Source organism: Triturus cristatus, chromosome 8, assembly GCF_964204655.1.
Source record: "Triturus cristatus chromosome 8, aTriCri1.1, whole genome shotgun sequence".
NCBI lineage: Eukaryota > Metazoa > Chordata > Amphibia > Caudata > Salamandridae > Triturus > Triturus cristatus.
In genome coordinates, this window is record NC_140591.1 from 71,246,056 (window position 1) to 71,263,349 (window position 17,294).

At 47.8% G+C, this 17,294-nt stretch overlaps 1 protein-coding gene and 1 long non-coding RNA gene across 3 annotated transcripts in view; one reads left to right on the forward strand and one right to left on the reverse strand.

Moving 5' to 3' along the window:
* The window catches only part of CASR (calcium sensing receptor), a 606,327-nt gene that overhangs the window by 325,269 nt on the left and 263,764 nt on the right, over positions 1-17,294 (forward strand). The window lies entirely within an intron of this gene.
* Positions 1-17,294, reverse strand: part of LOC146801354 (uncharacterized) — a 463,543-nt gene that overhangs the window by 63,140 nt on the left and 383,109 nt on the right. The window contains exon 3 of one of the 2 annotated variants that reach the window (XR_014967618.1): positions 8,951-9,017. The exons of the other annotated variant lie outside the window; for it this stretch is intronic. This is a non-coding gene — a long non-coding RNA (uncharacterized LOC146801354). The remainder of the gene's footprint in view (positions 1-8,950; positions 9,018-17,294) is intronic. 2 annotated transcript variants of the gene reach the window in all.

The window sequence follows — 17,294 nt, forward strand, 5'->3', positions numbered from 1 at the left end:
GTTGGCCTCATTTACAATATAATTGACACACGGCAGCTCAGCACGCCTCCTTGCCGTGCTGCATTGCGTCAAAAGAAAAGGGCAGAAATGCGGCGTATATACAAGATGCCAAAAGACACACAAATAATGGACGAAATGCGGAATAAATCAAACATTCACCCCCAGTCAAGAGATCTGGGTTAAATCCATCGTTCTTTTGCTCACCATGCCACACCTTTTCAGACCCAGCCATATGCAAATCCGTCTTGACCTTGCTCCTCATGGGGACAGTCCAGCCCTGAGTGCCAAGCTAGGTCCTCCCTGTACCAGAAACAAGGAACCTGGGACTGGTTTCGGGGTCCGTTGAGTGCAGTATATGGAGGTGTGTCGGTGTCAGTTGAGTGCAGTGCAGTGAGGTGTGTCAGTGTCCGTTGGGGGCATTGCAGCTAGATGTGTCAGTGTTCGTTGGGGGGCAGTGCAGTGAGGTGTGTCAGTGTCTGTTAAATGAAGTGTAGTGAGGTGTGTCAGTGTCCGATGAGGGCAGTGCAGTGAGGTGTGTCAGTGTCCATTGAATGCAGTGCAATGAGTTGTGCCAGTGTCTGTTGAATGCAGTTTAGTGAGATGTGTCAGTGACCATTGGGGGCAATGCAGTGAGGTGTGTTAGTGTCCATTGAATGATGTGCAGTGGGGTGTGTGAGTGTCTGTTGAGTGCAGTGCAGTGAGGTGTGAGTGTCCGTTGAGTGCAGTACAGTGAGGTGTGTCAGTGCCCGTTGAATGCAGTACAGTGATTTGTGTCAGTGTCTGTTGAATTCAGTGCAGTGAGGTGTGTCAGTGTCCATTGATTGCAGTACAGTGGGGTGTGTCAGAATCCATTGAGCGCAGTGCAGTGAGGTGTGTCAGTGTCGGGTGAATGCAGTGCAGTGGTTGTGCCAGTGTCCGTTGAGTGCAGTGCAGTGGGGTGTGTCAATGTCCATTGAATGCAGTGTAGTAAGGTCTGGCAGTGTCCGTTGAGTGCCGTGCAGTGAGGTGTGAGTGTCTGTTGAGTACAGCGCAGTGAGGTGTGTCAGCGTCCCTTGAAGTCAGTCACTTTTGACCAGAATCCTACACTGATTACAAACAACTCCCGATGGGCATTCTAAACACCATGGAAATGTCAGGCAGGCATATTCAGAAGGCCCAAGAATAGGCGTACCTACCCCAGGTATAATGTATAGAGCCTGACGAATGAGCGCCAATCACCATTCCCAAAACAACTTCTCCTGGAGTCATTTGCATATGTATAGGAGTAAACCGCATTTAGATGCAAATACATCACACCAGCAATGGAAGCGGATCCTCTTCCAAACAAGGCCTAAAACAGCAGAAATATGTCATGGGTGGCAGTCCAGTCGATGCTGTATTGAGACATGCCCCAGTATAAGAATGTCTTACCTCCTGGTCCGACCTCCCCGTCACAGTCATTAACACATGAATCAGGACTGTGACGGGGAGGTCTATGACTCGGAGTAATGACTATTACCGGTAAGTAACCGGTCATTACCTCCTGGTCCGACCACCCCGTCACAGTCATTAACGCATGAACCAGGACTGTGACGGGGAGGTGTACGACTCGGAGTAATGAATACTACCGGTAAGAAACCGGTCATTACCTCCTGGTCCGACCACCCCGTCACAGTCATTAACACATGAACCAGGACTGTGAAGGGGAGGTCTACGACTCGGAGTAATGAATACTACCGGTAAGAAACCGGTCATTACCTCCTGGTCAGACCTCCCCGTCACAGTCATGAATGCATGAGCAACAGCAGAAATAGGTTATGGGCAACAGTCCAGTCCATATTGTATTGAGAAATGCCCCAATATAAAAATGTCTTAACTGCTACTGCCGTGAGCGAACACGAGAGGGCAAAGACTGACCCTAATTCTATAACTTCAAACTATATACAAGAACTCATAAAACAGAATAATGTGCATCAAAAGCAGTGCTTAATTTGTAAAATATTAAGTGCCGGGGGTCCGACCAGGAGGCCACTGCAGCTTGCACCAGCCTTCGCCTTGTCATTGCTGCCAAAACAACTACTAACCATCTCTCTCCCCTGCAAGTTCGACTGTTCAGATTATTCCAGGTCCACAGAGCTAAAGGAGTGACGAGGGAGGCAGGTTTTAGTATTTTTAAATGTATATTGTATTCAAAAAACGTTGTTCTGCTCGATCTCTAAATTAGATGAGCAGCCCCACCATGAGACAGACTGTCCTAAGTGCCGGTGCCGAGCACCGGACACCACCGGCTCAAATTAAGCACCCGGCAATTCTGCATGCTTCCCGACCAATAAAACAAGCTGTCAGCAGGTCGATGCAGATATATATCCACAATGAAAGTAAAACGGTGATTTAGAATCTGTCGGATCATTCTGCACTAATAAAACATACTCGGTAATTGCTTTACTGCAAATGTGTGATTTAGTTAAGAATCATATGAAATAATGTTATTTCTGCATTCAATAGCTTTGCAAACAAGCCCAGATTGTTTAACACAATGTTGCTATTCCAAGCAAATACACTTAGCTTGGAACAGCAAAATTGTGTTAAAAGCAAGAAGCTTAGGTTGCACCATATTTCAAATTACTTTCTCTCTTCCCAGCCTTGAACATCAGCTGGTAAACTGGGGTTCGAGCTCTGACTGCTGAGGCTTGCAGTGCTGACCCTCGGCTCGTCCACCAACTCAGATGTCTGTGCCCAGGACTTAAAGTGGGATGAAAAAACTGGAGGGTCTCTCACAGGGGCGTGGCCAATGTAATTAAGGGCGTGGCTTAACACACAATCTACAAAATCTATGCTGAGCACAGTGTGCCGCCCGACTTGTATTTCGCTGTTTCTGTCATTGCATCCAGATATATGATACAACAAGTAACATCATGCCTACAACAAGTCAGGACTATTGGCTTTATCAATGGTTGTTAGTTGCATAAGATAAATAAGCAGCAACTATGGCTTGTATATAATATTGAAAAAGCTTCCACTTAAAGCCCTGGTGAGACCACGACAATGTTGCTGCTCCTGAGTTTCAAAATGAGAAGGGAAATGCAGAGAGAAAACAGCTCTCTTTAAAGGATTTCCCTTCCCCTACAACGCTCACCTGGCATGAGGTCATGCAGGCGGGCAACTAGAGCAACATTTCGGGGGGGGGGCTGAAAAAGATTTCGGGGGGGGGGCTGAAAAAGATTTAGGGGGGGCTAAGTCTTCCAGCCATAGGCAGAGTGGCTGTAAGAAGGGGTGAAAACACAACAAAAGCCTCATTAACGAGTAAATGGTCTTTTAAAGACCTGTTAAATACTCGGGTGCGGCTGCAATTAGACAGACGCCAGCCCGCGAGGCTATCTCAGCCGGGCTGACGCACATGACGGGGGGGCTGAAGCCCGGTGAGCCCAATGGGTGTTGCGCGCCTGAGGTCATGCCCTAACTTCTCCCCTAGTGAGAAGTGAGCAGCGCACAGCAGGCACTGCTGCCACTGCAATCCGAGGAAAACGACCGCCTGTGCCAGGGCACAATAGAGACCAGTTTCGAGGCCCCCTTAAAAAACTGCCGGTGCTCAGACCCGGTGGGACCCGGCCCACTTAAAGCCCTGTCTGCGCCTATTGCGTTGCAAGCCTCGCTCTGGTGTCCGACACTGAAGTGGGCTTAAGCTTTCAGGCACACACCCTGGCCTCTGCTCTGTGGGCCGTCCAGTGGTCACCAGTTATCAGAAGGACTGAGTCCCTGTCTAGCTGGGGAGAGATGGCGGGGCTCTGGTTACAGCGGTCTCATAGCGTGGTTGCAGGCCAGTCCCTGGGAGGCGTGGGTGAAAACAAGTCCTCTGCTGTGGGTCCCTTTTAGGATTCCATAATTGGCCCCTGTGGTTCTCTGTTTTTGTTGAACTCTCTTCCCGCCATCCGCGTGCGTGGGTCGGACGACTCTCTCCTCGGCACCCTCCGCTGCTGGTTTGCAGTCCTGTTGTTGACGCCAGAAGTGAGATTACCACCCACATGCCGGGTCCCTTGTTTGTTGCTCTCCCGCGGCAGTTTCCGTGGCCAGGGATGCCGGTCTCTGCAGGCGAGGATGGCTCCATGGAGGTTTCTCCAAGTTCACGGCCCCTGATGCCAAATACGTGTTTTTCTGTTTCTAGTGTTTTTCTCTGTTTTTTGGCGCATCGCTTGTTTATGAGGCACACAAGACAGTCTAGTACCGCTACTTGTCAGCAGGTACTGAAGTCTGTTGTCGAATTGTATTTTACTGTGTTTTGCATGGAGTTTCAAGAAACAATGTTAACCATTTCTCACCCAGCTGGGCTTTCTTTCCTTGGAGCATGGTTCAGAGCTGGATGGCATTGGAAAATCCTTCAATAGCTCACCGATTTCTCTTGAGAGTGCTGAATTCAGAGAGCCCACCGGTAGAATTCCCCTCCAATAACCTATCGTTAGATCCGGGGTTTCCAATGAGTTTAACTTGGGACTTTTCAATGAGTCCAGAAATCAATGGCGCTGGCAGCGTTCTGCAGGTCATGAGTTTTACAACCTGCTGGTGGGACTTGGCCTTCTCGCATGCCAGGATCAATACATTAAGAACCAATAATTTTGGAAATGATCTGATGTTCACAATGCTTAGAAGTCACAAAACAGGTAATGAAGCAATATATATAAATACGGTATCATTTTGATTATTATTGTTGCCACCAAACTCTAAACATACCAATGTATGAAAGAAAGTAAACTCATTTACACACTTTGGTTATATCGAAAAACTCACTTCTATCTATTAGACATATGGTAAGAGGAATGTAAAACTCCAGTGACCTTCCTCACCTGTCTTCTTCGTCACGGTCCTCACAGGCGGAGCTGCTGCTCCGTCCGGCACTGATCTAAGGGCCCGATTCACAGAACTAACTTAAGACAAAATCCTAAACTTACTACCATTTTGGTATTCACAGAAGACACTTACTCATTTCGGTATTCACAGAAGTTAGGAGTCCTAAATGCCTTCTGTGAATACCGAAAGTCTTCAAGTTCAGATTTTTCTCAGTTTAGGGGTAGTAAAGTTAGGACTCCTAACTTTAGCACTCCTAAATGCTTTTCGTGAATACCGAAAGTCTTAAAATTAGGATTTTTCTCATTTTAGGAGTAGTAAAGTTAGGACTCCTAACTTCTGTGAATACCGAAATGAGTAAGTGCCTCCTGTGAATACCAAAATGAGTAAGTGCCTCCTGTGAATACCAAAATGGTAGTAAGTTTAGGATTTTGTCTTAAGTTAGTTCTGTGAATCAGGCCCTAAGTCTTCACCTATAAAACAAACCTTTCTATTGGCCCCTCCAATTCCTGGCGTTGTGACAGCATCTGTCACCTGATACATTAAGGGTCACAATAGAGAAACGTCTTGTTTCTTTTGCTGGCTCGTCGAGCAAAGGTCGAAACCTACTGGTGAATTTGGTTTTGGCTTTTATTTATTTTATTTCATTGTATTTTATTTTATTTATTTGCTTACCGGCAAGCCCGCTCCTGTGGCCTTCCTTTATAACATAGGCCGTTTAGGATTGATGGTGTTTCAGGCAAGTCTTTCTGCTCCTCCGCTAAGCGAGTAGACGCGTTAACTCTACTTGGGCCGTGTCGCGTGAGCAGCTGACCAGCAACACAACATTTCTCCATCTCCTGTTGCTTGGCAATAGGGATGCAAGAGCGAAATAAAGCCAGCTGCCTCTCAATTGTGACACATGGAGAGTGGTGGTGCCAGTCTTCTGTTGCTGCTATGAAGGTGCTTAAATTCACTGCTAAGGGAAATAGTACTGAAAACTCTGCAGCAATGGCAGCTGCTTTTGCTGCAAGAGAATCCCCTCCTTCTTCCAAAAATGCTAAAATTATTCATGATATGGACAGAGACATTGACGAGGAAGTGAAATAAGAGGAAGATGCCTTCAAGGAGCAGAGTTAAGGAGGTTCTGAACCTCTTGGAGGAGAATCTCTCATTGCCTACCACTTCTGAGAAGGACGTTGAGGATATTCGCTCCCATTATAGACAGAAGCGTCCAGATTGTCTCCCGATCTATAAAGCTATCCCTGGACTTCTGTCTAGAGAATGGTCATACACCGGCTGGCCTAGTTTTCCGAGATTCCTTTCAAAGTGCTGTCCGCGTGAAAAGTTTCAGAAAGAGTCCCCCTGAGGTATCACGGTGGACTCAGTGATGGCCGAATCAGAAAGAGTCCCCCTGAGGTATCTAGGTGGACCCAGGGATGGCCAGATCAGAAAGAGTCCCCTTGAGGTATCAAGGTGAACTCAGGGATGGCTGGATCAGAAAGAGTCCCCCTGAGGTATCAAGGTGGACTCAGTGATGGCCGGATCAGAAAGAGTCCCCCTGAGGTATCTAGGTGGACCCAGGGATGGCCAGATCAGAAAGAGTCCCCTTGAGGTATCAAGGTGAACTCAGGGATGGCTGGATCAGAAAGAGTCCCCCTGAGGTATCAAGGTGGACTCAGTGATGGCCGGATCAGAAAGAGTCCCCCTGAGGTATCAAGGTGGACTCAGGGATGGCCGGATCAGAAAGAGTCCCCCTGAGGTATCAAGGTGGACTCAGGGATGGCCGGATCAGAAAGAATTCCCCCTGAGGTATCAAGGTGGACTCAGTGATGGCCGGATCAGAAAGAGTCGCCCTGAGGTATCAAGGTGAACTCAGGGATGGCTGGATCAGAAAGAGTCCCCCTGAGGTATCAAGGTGGACTCAGTGATGGCCGGATCAGAAAGAGTCCCCCTGAGGTATCAAGGTGGACTCAGGGATGGCCGGATCAGAAAGAGTCCCCCTGAGGTATCAAGGTGGACTCAGTGATGGCCGGATCAGAAAGAGTCCCCCTGAGGTATCAAGGTGGACTCAGTGATGGCCGGATCAGAAAGAGTCCCCCTGAGGTATCAAGGTGGACTCAGGGATGGCCGGATCAGAAAGAGTTCCCCCTGAGGTATCAAGGTGGACTCAGTGATGGCCGGATCAGAAAGAGTCCCCCCGAGGTATCAAGGTGGACTCAGTGATGGCCAGATCAGAAAGAGTCCCCCTGAGGTATCAAGGCGGACTCAGTGATGGCCGGATCAGAAAGAGTCCCCCTAGGTATCAAGGTGGACTCAGAGATGGCCGGATCAGAAAGAGTCTCCCTGAGGTATCAAGGTGGACTCAGTGATGACCGGATCAGAAAGAGTCCTCCTGAGGTATCAAGGTGGACTCAGTGATGGCCGGATCAGAAAGAGTCCCCCTGAGGTATCACAGTGGACTCAGTGATGGCCGGATCAGAAAGAGTCCCCCTGTGGTATCAAGGTAGACTCAGTGATGGCTGGATCTAGAAAGAGTCCCCCTGAGGTATCAAGGTGGACTCAGTGATGGCCGGATCAGAAAGAGTCCCCCTGAGGGATCAAGGTGGACTCAGTGATGGCCGGATCAGAAAGAGTCCCCCTGAGGTATCAAGGTGGACTCAGTGATGGCCGGATCAGAAAGTGTCCCCCTGAGGGATCAAGGTGGACTCAGTGATGGCCGGATCAGAAAGAGTCCCCCTGAGGTATCACGGTGGACTCAGTGACGGCCGAATCAGAAAGAGTCCTCCTGAGGTATCAAGGTGGACTCAGTGACAGCCGGATCAGAAAGAGTCCTCCTGAGGTATCAAGGTGGACTCAGTGATGGCCGGATCAGAAAGAGCTCTCCTGAGGTATCAAGGCGGACTCAGGGATGGCCAGAGGGCCTTGAGTGGTAGCATCATTTCAGAAGAAGCGGCCCCTCCTGATGCAGCCGAGGGATCTATTAAAAGAGTTTACTTAGTCTCCAACTTTGCTTTAAGGGCAGAAACGTATGCAAAATATACGTTTCATTAGGATTTTCATGCATTGGCAGAGTGCTTCAGCAAGTGGAAGATGGAACTTCCCGATTAGCATTAATGAAACAACAAGTTAGGTTTCTATCGGACATTTCTTATGAGACTTTATGCACAGCTGCTTCCAGCTCTGGGTCAGCGGTAGCAGCCAGAAGACACAGTCATGTGAACAAGATGAGGTCAAGGAGGGTGGGTAACACCCGAAAGTCTCTCAGGAGTCACCTTGTGTGTTACAGAAACAAGTTGCTTGGTCCTCAACTGGAGGACTTAGTTAAGAAATCAGCAGAGGACCTCAAGTTGCTAGGCCCAGTATGACCTCCAGGAAGAGGGAGAGGTTTGGTTATCGTGGAGCTTTCGGGCAGCAGTCTTCTACGAGAGGATCTGGTCAGCCCATTCATGGCAGAGGACACGGCTGGGGTGCTCCCCTCATGGATAAAGCCTAGCGGCAGCCTCCACTTGCTTCCATCCCTCCAGCTACTTCAGAGTCATGACTATCTCAACAAGGTGGATGAAGGATTCAACATTTCTTGAAGGAGTGCCAAAAGGATGTGTCAGATGCATGGTCCTCCAACTCGTTCGGAAAGTGGATCAAATTGGATGTTTGATAGAACCGTCCAATTTTTTCTTAGCAGTAGCAACCCCGACTCCTTGTTGTCCTGTGAAGTTTTGGAGTTTGGAAAAAAAATCAGGACCTCCTCAACAAGGGATTTAAAATGGTAACTTTGCAATCCATCCTACTATTAGTGTCTCCTGGAATCGTTCTGACCTCCCTGCGTCTCTGTATATCCTGATTCATTTAGCATCTCAGAGTTATCTAAGATTCAGAGTTTTTGGAATGAATTTTCAGTTTTGTGTCCTGCCATGTGGACTAGCATCACATCAGAGGGAGTTCACAAAGACTCTGGCCTCATTGAAGGGTAATCTGAATGGAGCCCTGGTCACGACAGATTTGGGAAGGGTGTTTCTTCCTCCAGCGAGGCAGGGTAAATTTGATGAATCGATTGAGACTCCTGCTCAGCCACAAGGAGGCTTCAGGAAAGGAAAAGTCAATTAATGCAAATCACACAAAGGCCTATATACTGTAAAACAATAGCACTCACTTGCCAGGCACAGCCAGACTCACTTGAACCTACTCTGCACAGACACAGCAGCACCAGCGATATTCCACTAGAAAGGAAAAACAAAAGAAAATTGCACACAAGACAACACAATACACATCATGCACAAATCCAAGGAGAATTTCACACACAATAAAACAGAAGCTGAATATCCTGCTAATATTATTACACCATTTACAAAAAACGCATTCATGCAAGGCAATGATACTCATTTAGAGTAAACAGCACAAAAAGGTTTTTCTTAACAAATACATGCAACTACACAAACTGTAGCTCTACCAGTGCTGAAACCACAAGCAGGAGTCACAGCAAAGAAAATCAAAAGCTTTGCACTAGAATAAAAGGGAAAAATAAAACATTTCAATCAAAAATGCAAATGATGATAAGAAATGAAACAGTTAACATGATAAAACACCATGAAGTTTGCCCATCACCATCCAAATGCCAGCCACACACATCGCCAGTCAGATGCCAGTCAACACACACTGGCAGCCAGATGCCAGTTCACACACATCACCAGCCAAGCGTCAGTCCACACACACCGCCAGGCAAGTGCCAGTCCACAGACACTGCCAAGCAAGCGCCAGTCTACACTCATCCCCAGACAAGTGTCAATCTACACACACCGTCAGCCGAGTGCAACTCCACACACACCGCCAGCCAAAAGCCAGTACACACACAGCCAGCCTAACGCCAGCATACATAGACCATCAGCCGAACTCCTGTTCACACACACACACACATAGAAACCTTCCCTGGGGGCCAGATGGCCCTAAAAATATGGCCCATCTGCCCCGAAGGGGCAGAAACGGCCAAATTGCATGCCCCCGGTAAAGGAGAGCAACCCTTGCCTAATGGGCCGCTCCCTGAAATAATTTCCCTGGCGTCTAGTGGCCTTCTGACCTCCTTAGGCATAGATCGGCCTAAAAATATAGCCGATTTACCTTCAAGGAGGGCAGAAACTGCCAAAATACATTTCCCCAGTTAAAAGAATTGACACTAGCCTAAGGTGCAGCTACCCGACATTCATGTAAATAATATTCTGGTGTTTAGTGGTTTTCTGCCCCCCTTGGGGACAGATAGGCCTAAAAATATATGGCCATTCGGCCCCCAAGGGGGCAGAAATGGCCAAAACATATACCCCCAAAAGGAGAATGACCCTTGCCCAAGGGGCCGCTCCTCAAAACAACAAACTTGCTTAATAAAAAAAATCCATGGTGGTCTAGTGGTTTCTTGCCCACTTAGGGGCAATTGGGCCTACAAATATATGGCCAATCTGCCCCTAGTGGGGGATGAAACAGCCAAAACATACCCCCCAAAAGGCCGCTCCCCGAAACAACATAAACAAGCGACAGCTTCATAAAACAAACCCTGGTGGTCTAGGAGGCATTCCTCCTGCATGATTGTGGCCCCATGCGCGATCGTGCAGCAGGAATGCACTGCAAAGAGATATTGGGGAAGGGAAAACCCTTTCCTTTCCCCGATGCCTCTTTGCCTGCCCCAAACCCTCCCCGGAGGGAAAAAACCTACCTTCCTCCAAACGCGCTGGAAGCCAAGAGTTTTGAGCACATCAGCGTGCGCCTTATGCTCTGATGTCATCAGATTGCCTAGGGTGGGGTCTGGGGGCAGCGGGAGTGCTTCCACTGCCGTTCCTGGTGGGGGGACCTAGAAGGGCGGCCCACGGGAGAGCGCCAGTGCTTCCTCTGTGGGTGAGTGCTAGGAGGGCTTGGAGCCGTCCTACGCCCACATCTACCACAGCGTTGGACGGCTCCTAGCTGTCTGATGGATGCAAGGGTCTAATGTTGTGTGGCTAGCGAGCTGTCAACACTGTATATTGAGGTGCACGAGTTCTAGTAATTTGAAGGTGGAACATAAATTTGAAATTCAGAATTTCTAATGTGTGTGTCGTTTAAGTTGTGGTTGCACAGAAAGATTAAATAAAGTTTTCCAAGCAATAACTAAGCATTAACCTTTGTTTTTTCATTGACTACATACATGTATATAGTCAATTACAAATTAAAAAAATTGTAGTTAGGAAAACTTTATTTTCTGTACACAAATGAAACTTAAACTACACAAACTTTTAAAATTCTAAAGTTATAGGTATATATTTCATCTACAATTCACCCACCACCTTCAAATTATTATCAGTGGCGCACCTCGTAACACACTTTTTTCAGTTTGCTAACCAGAGAACTTTAACTATTACTCGCCACTCTTGAAAGGGCACATCGCTCTCTTGGCCAAAGACCAGCGCTGGGCGCATCCCCCAGGCCAATCATAGCGAAACTACTAAACTACAGGGATCGGGATGTCGCACTTAAACTAGCCCGCGAGAAACAACCGCTACGATTCATGTGTTAATGACTGTGACGGGGAGGTCTGACCAGGCGGTAATGACCGGTTTCTTACCGGTAATATTCATTACTCCGAGTCGTAGACTCCACTGTTAAAGTTCAGGAGGTGAGGCGCTTGTTTGCTCCCATGAAGAGACAACTCCGCGAACTTGGGGCAGACTACGCCATGTTATATCCTGCAAAACTGAGGGCGAACCGGCAGGGCCGCTCGCATATATTCACTGACCCGAAGGCCTTACAAAAAGTGTTGAAGGATTGGATGAAGGAGAAACGATCGCACCCGGAACGACTCCTCCTGGATGAGGCTTCAGGGGGCCCCATGGATGAGCAGGATTGACTAACATATGGCGACATGAACTGTTGACATTTTTTGTTGAGTATAGCTTGATGTTTTTGGGAGAGGGGGATCTATTTTTGTTTGCATTGTGCTTACAGGGAGATGCATGGACTCGTTATGGGTTGGCCCTTCTGCTGCCTCGCATGCTGCTTGGCCGCCTTACTTCCATGGCGGGGGGTGCGGGGGGTCTGCTTCCTTGCGATATGGGGGATGCATTGCAGATTCTCTCAAACATTTTGTTTTAGCTTTCCCTTGACATGAGAATGGGGGTTATGACTGATCTGATATACTTTTCTTGATGTGTGTTATTTCTGGGTTGGTTTGAGCGGAGCCCTACGACACATTCACACCCCTTAGGGCCCTGGGGAGCTATGCTCTTCTACACTACTCACAGCTGCGAGTTTTCTTAATAGCGGGGTGCGGAGTATGGCCCTTATATGTCACACACCCCTTATTTCTGGGTGATCTACATCCACCCCTGCGTGAATTACACCTGGGATGTGTTTTGTTGTTTGGGAATGGGTGGGTTTTTTATTTGTGAGGGAGGGATGGTATCGCGGCCTAGTTGGGGTTGGGCAGGCATGGGAGGGGGGTGGGGAGGGTTTGACTTGTGAATTGCTGCAACGCTCACTCATGCGGATTGCTGTCATGTGCTGCATTATTGTGGGATTGCTGCTGCAAAGTTCTGGCTGCTACGTTTGTGTCTGGACACGAGTGGGGCATGGTTTCATGTTGGGAATGTTTTTGGATGTATTTTTTGTGGTATTAGCACATGTTGTGCTGCTTTGGCGTGACATGGTCCAGATTAGAATTTCCTTGTTTCCTCTCAACTGCATTATCATATATGACAGACACACATTCTGATAGCACTCTAGACTCGCTGGTCTTGCTTACTTGGAACGTGCGCAGCCTTAACGACTATCGTAAAGTCCGTGAAATTTTAAGCTACCTTTACAGGTACAGCGTCGATGTGGCCCTCCTGCAGGAGACCCACCTTCACCCGGATAGTCCCATTTTATGCACTAAAGGACTGATGGGCAATATCCATGCCGCGGGCTTCACTTCACATGCTAGGGGGGTCATGACGTGGGTGAACCCGAAGACGGCGATAACTTTGACGCCCTTAGAGACGGACAGAGAGGGTAGATTTGTCCTATCTAAGTGTTGGGGGAAGGGGCTATAACTTTTCCTTTTAAATGTCTATGGCCCTAACTATGACCATCCTGACTTCTACACTAACTTAACGACTTTGTCCCAACCACATGCTCTGGACCATATCTTGTGGGGTGGGGACTTTAATTTTACCAGACACCCTGCTCTGGATAGGTCTGACGGTCCAGATAGATGCCCCTTGACCTCAGCCAGGGTGGTAGAGACGTCCCTGATGAAGTTGGACATGTGTGATGTATGGCGACACAGACACACTCGACAGGGTGGATACATGCACTACTCTGCACATCACAATATACACACGAGAATAGACTACTGGTTCGCTTCACAGCACTTGTTTCAGCATATTTGAGCATGTACGATTCTCCCCCGCACTTACTCCAATCATTTGCCACTACTTCTTACACTGGCTTCCCCTAAGAAACGTATCCCCCCATTTTTATGGCGCTGCCCCCATACTCCCTCCTTGACACTGTTTTCAAGGAGGAACTTGCCATGTCCGTCGAGACATTTTTTCGTGACAAACGTTGGATCTGTGGACTTCTTTCTGACTGTCTGGGAGGCTTTTAATACATATATTAGGGGGGTGACTATCTCCAAACATGAGGGGGTTCTTAAGTCAAAACGCAATAGGCTGACGGCTCTGGAGCGCAAATTGAAGGACCTCGAGTCCTCCCGTGAGATGGACCAGAGCGCAGAGCTCACCCTGGAACTAGCGCAGACTCTCCGAGAATATCACGAGGAAGCTGACGCAGAAATAAAACACCTCGGGAAATATGCCACCGCCCGAAACTATAGCGAGGGCGAGCAGCCGGGGAAGGTTCTGGCACAGCTCCTTAAGCAGCGCAGGGACAGAACCAGGATTCCAGACATAAAGCCGCAACAAGAAGAGCCCCCGCTCACGGAGGATCAGGTAGCGGAACAATTTCGGAAATACTACACAGAACTCTACTCCTCCCATGGCCACAGCTCAGACGAACGCATATTAGACTACCTGACCCATATTAAACTCCCATGGCTATCCAACTGGCACCGCGAGTTCCTGATGCGCCCGATCGAGCGAGAAGTGATACTTGCCCTCTCGGAGATGAGAGCAGGTAGCGCACCGGGAAGTGATGGTCTCACCATGGCCTTCAATAAGGCGTTCCAGGACCTCCTAATCCCCCACCTACTCACACTGTTTGAGGATATATGCACCTCAGGAAGGATGCCTCAGACTATGCGAGATCCGATTCTGGTAGCCATACTCAAACCGGGGAAGCCGCCGGAGGAGTGCGCTTCGTACCGACCGGTGTCCCTTATGAATGTAGACGCTAAAATCTTTGCGAAGCTACTCGCCAATTGCCTCAGCCCACTGGTCATCACTTTGGTGGCACCGGAGAAGGCTGGCTTTGTACCTAGCCGGAACTTGACCTATAATCTGCGCACTGTTTTTGCTGCTTTACAGCATACCCGCTCAGATGTCTCAGCTGTTGCGGTATTTTTAGACATGGAAAAGGCCTTCGACTCTGTCAAGTGGCCTTTCATGCACCATGTCCTGGGCCACATGGGAGTGGGGCCGGTTTTCCTGCAACTCCTTGCGACACTATACGTTGCAAGGGCACGAGGCAGGACTGCCCTCTCTCTCCAATATTGTATGCCCTGACGGCAGAACCTCTAGCTTGTGCACTACGTGAATACCACGGGCACAAGGGCATACGATTCCCAAATTACCATCTAATCGTATCTACGTACGTGGACGACACGCTTATCTACGTTAGAGAGCCTGAGACCAACCTTTCTTCGGTTCTGCGCGAGGTGGTTCTCTTCGGTTCCCTTTCAGGCATAAAGGTCAACTGGAACAAGTCCATCATGTTTCCCCTCACCCCGGCCACAGCTCGATTTGAGACAGAATATCCCCTGCAATGGACCACAGAGGCGGTACGATACTTAGGTATCCAGTTACATACCGACTCGGAAGTTGTTCTGAGGGAAAATTATGGAGTGGCTATCTCCAAGCTGGATGATGATGTCGATAGATGGATCAGTCTTTCGCTTTCATTGATGGGCAGAGTATCCCTCTTGAAAATAATTGTTCTTCCACGTTTTCTCTTCCTCTTTATGAATATTCCCATGGTCCTGTCCAAAACATTCTTTCGGCGCCTACAGTCCCTAATGGTGTGTCTGGTGTGGGCGGGCAGACAGCCACGCGTTGCCTGGAAGATATTGACGTTGCCATATACGATGGGGGGCCTTGGTGCTCCGGACTTGGAATTATACTATAGAACTGCTCAATGCACACATGCATATCACTGGATACACGGACCCCCTGACATACCACACATACTGATTGAGACCATAGTCGCTGATCCCAAGCCTTTGCCTGCCTTGCTGTTCTTGCCTCGGGACAGGCACACTGGCATAATGGACTCTCTTAATTCGGTCACACACGCTTGGCATTATATACTGGACGCTCATGCTGGTAATATTCTGTATGCTCCATTGGCCCGCCTGGACTGGTGTTGTTGGCTTGCACCGTGCAGGGGCAGAGGAGTCATACTCGCATTGCAGATGCTAAACATACATACCATAGGAGACCTCTTAACGGACGGCACTGCACGTTCCTGGGAGGACATAGCTGAGGGTGATACCGCTCGGACACCCCTTGTGCAATTCCAATTCCATAGAGTTAGACACGCTCTGAGGGATTTACTTGGAGAGGATATGACGGAACCCCCAGAGAAATTAGTATCTGGAATTTATCGTTTCCACACTATCTGTCAGAGACGGTGCATACACAAAACCACGTCTGGCATGGCAGCGGGACTTACAGATGGACCTGGTGGATGATAAGTGGCTCTACTGCTGCTTGAGTACCAAGCGAATCTCGCTCAACGGACGCCATAGATTAGTTCACTTTAAATTCCTTAACAGGGTTTACCATACACCAGAACGGTTACACCGCTATGGACTACGCGAGGGATCTCAGTGCGAAAGATGTGGAGAGTCTATAGCTGACTTCCTTCACGTGGCCTGGTTCTGCCCGGGGGTTGCCCGCTTCTGGGGTGATGTATTAATGGAAATTAACCGCTTTACGGACATGACAATATCCCCTGACCCAGTCCTTGCCCTACTGGGCTATTCCCAACCACTTCCTAAGAAACACAGATGTCTTGTGGACATGGCATTTCTTCTAGCGAAGAGATGCTTGGCTCTCTGCTAGCTCAGAGGCCCGACACCTACCTTGGCGCAGTGGTCTAGGGATATGCTGTACTGCTGCACTCAAACAGAAAACTACAGCGAGTTATTACCACCCCGCAACAGACCCAAAAACCTCTGGGCCCTATACATGACCAGGAAACCCACTCTGATGACCTCTGATCATGAAGACACCGCTTCTCTGATGGGGGCAGTCCGCAATAACCAGGACCCTACTGCGCAATGTTAACCTTACTTTTGACGCTGAACACTCAATCTCTCATGCACCTTCCCTCCTGGGTAGAGACATGTCAGATAAGGGGCCACGGCTCGTTCGGTTGGCGGGACCACTCTTGTGTCTGAATTCCTGTCTGCTTTCTCATTTCTTTCTTATTTCATAGTATGTATCTATGACGTATGATCATGAACTGCTGCATATGGTTGTCACCACTTGGACTATGTCTCTGGGCCCGATTCACAGAACTAACTTAAGACAAAATCCTAAACTTACTACTTTTGGTAATCACAGAAGTTAGGATTTTGTCTTCAGTTTGTCTTAAGACAAACTTAAGACAGACTTAAGACAGACTTAAGACAGACTTGAGACAGACTTAAGACAGACTTAAGACAGACTTAAGACAGACTTAAGACAGACTTAAGTTAGGATTTTGTCTTAAGTTTGTCTTAAGTCTGTCTTAAGTCTATCTTAAGTCTGTCTTAAGTTTGTCTTAAGACAAACTTAAGACAAAATCCTAACTTCTGTGAATACCAAAAGTAGTAAGTTTAGGATTTTGTCTTAAGTTAGTTCTGTGAATCGGCCCCAATGTCTCTTTTTCATTGTTTGTATTATTTCCCTTGTTCCTTTAAAATTCAATAAACATATTACAAAAAGAAAACTATTACTCGCCACTCTACCATGCACTGTGTTGTGACAAATTAGGTCATTTGAGAAGTTATAAGTGGTGTTATGATTGCCATGATTCACATGCTATAAGTGATGTAATACGTAAGGGTATAACTATTGCAGGGAAAAGGCATGAGTTATAGTTATTGTAGAATGCGAGTGAGGTGGCAAGAGTGTTCGGAGGTGCGTGACATATAGTCATTTGAAGGTGGTGTGTAAATTATAAATTGAAGTTATAATTATAACTTTACAATTTTTAATGTCTGTGTGTTTTAAGTTGAGTTTCTATAGATATAATAAATAAAGTAGTTTTAACTATAAATTGGTTTTAACCTTTGTTACTTCATTGTATGTTAGTGGTTTTTATTTTTTTGATAAAAA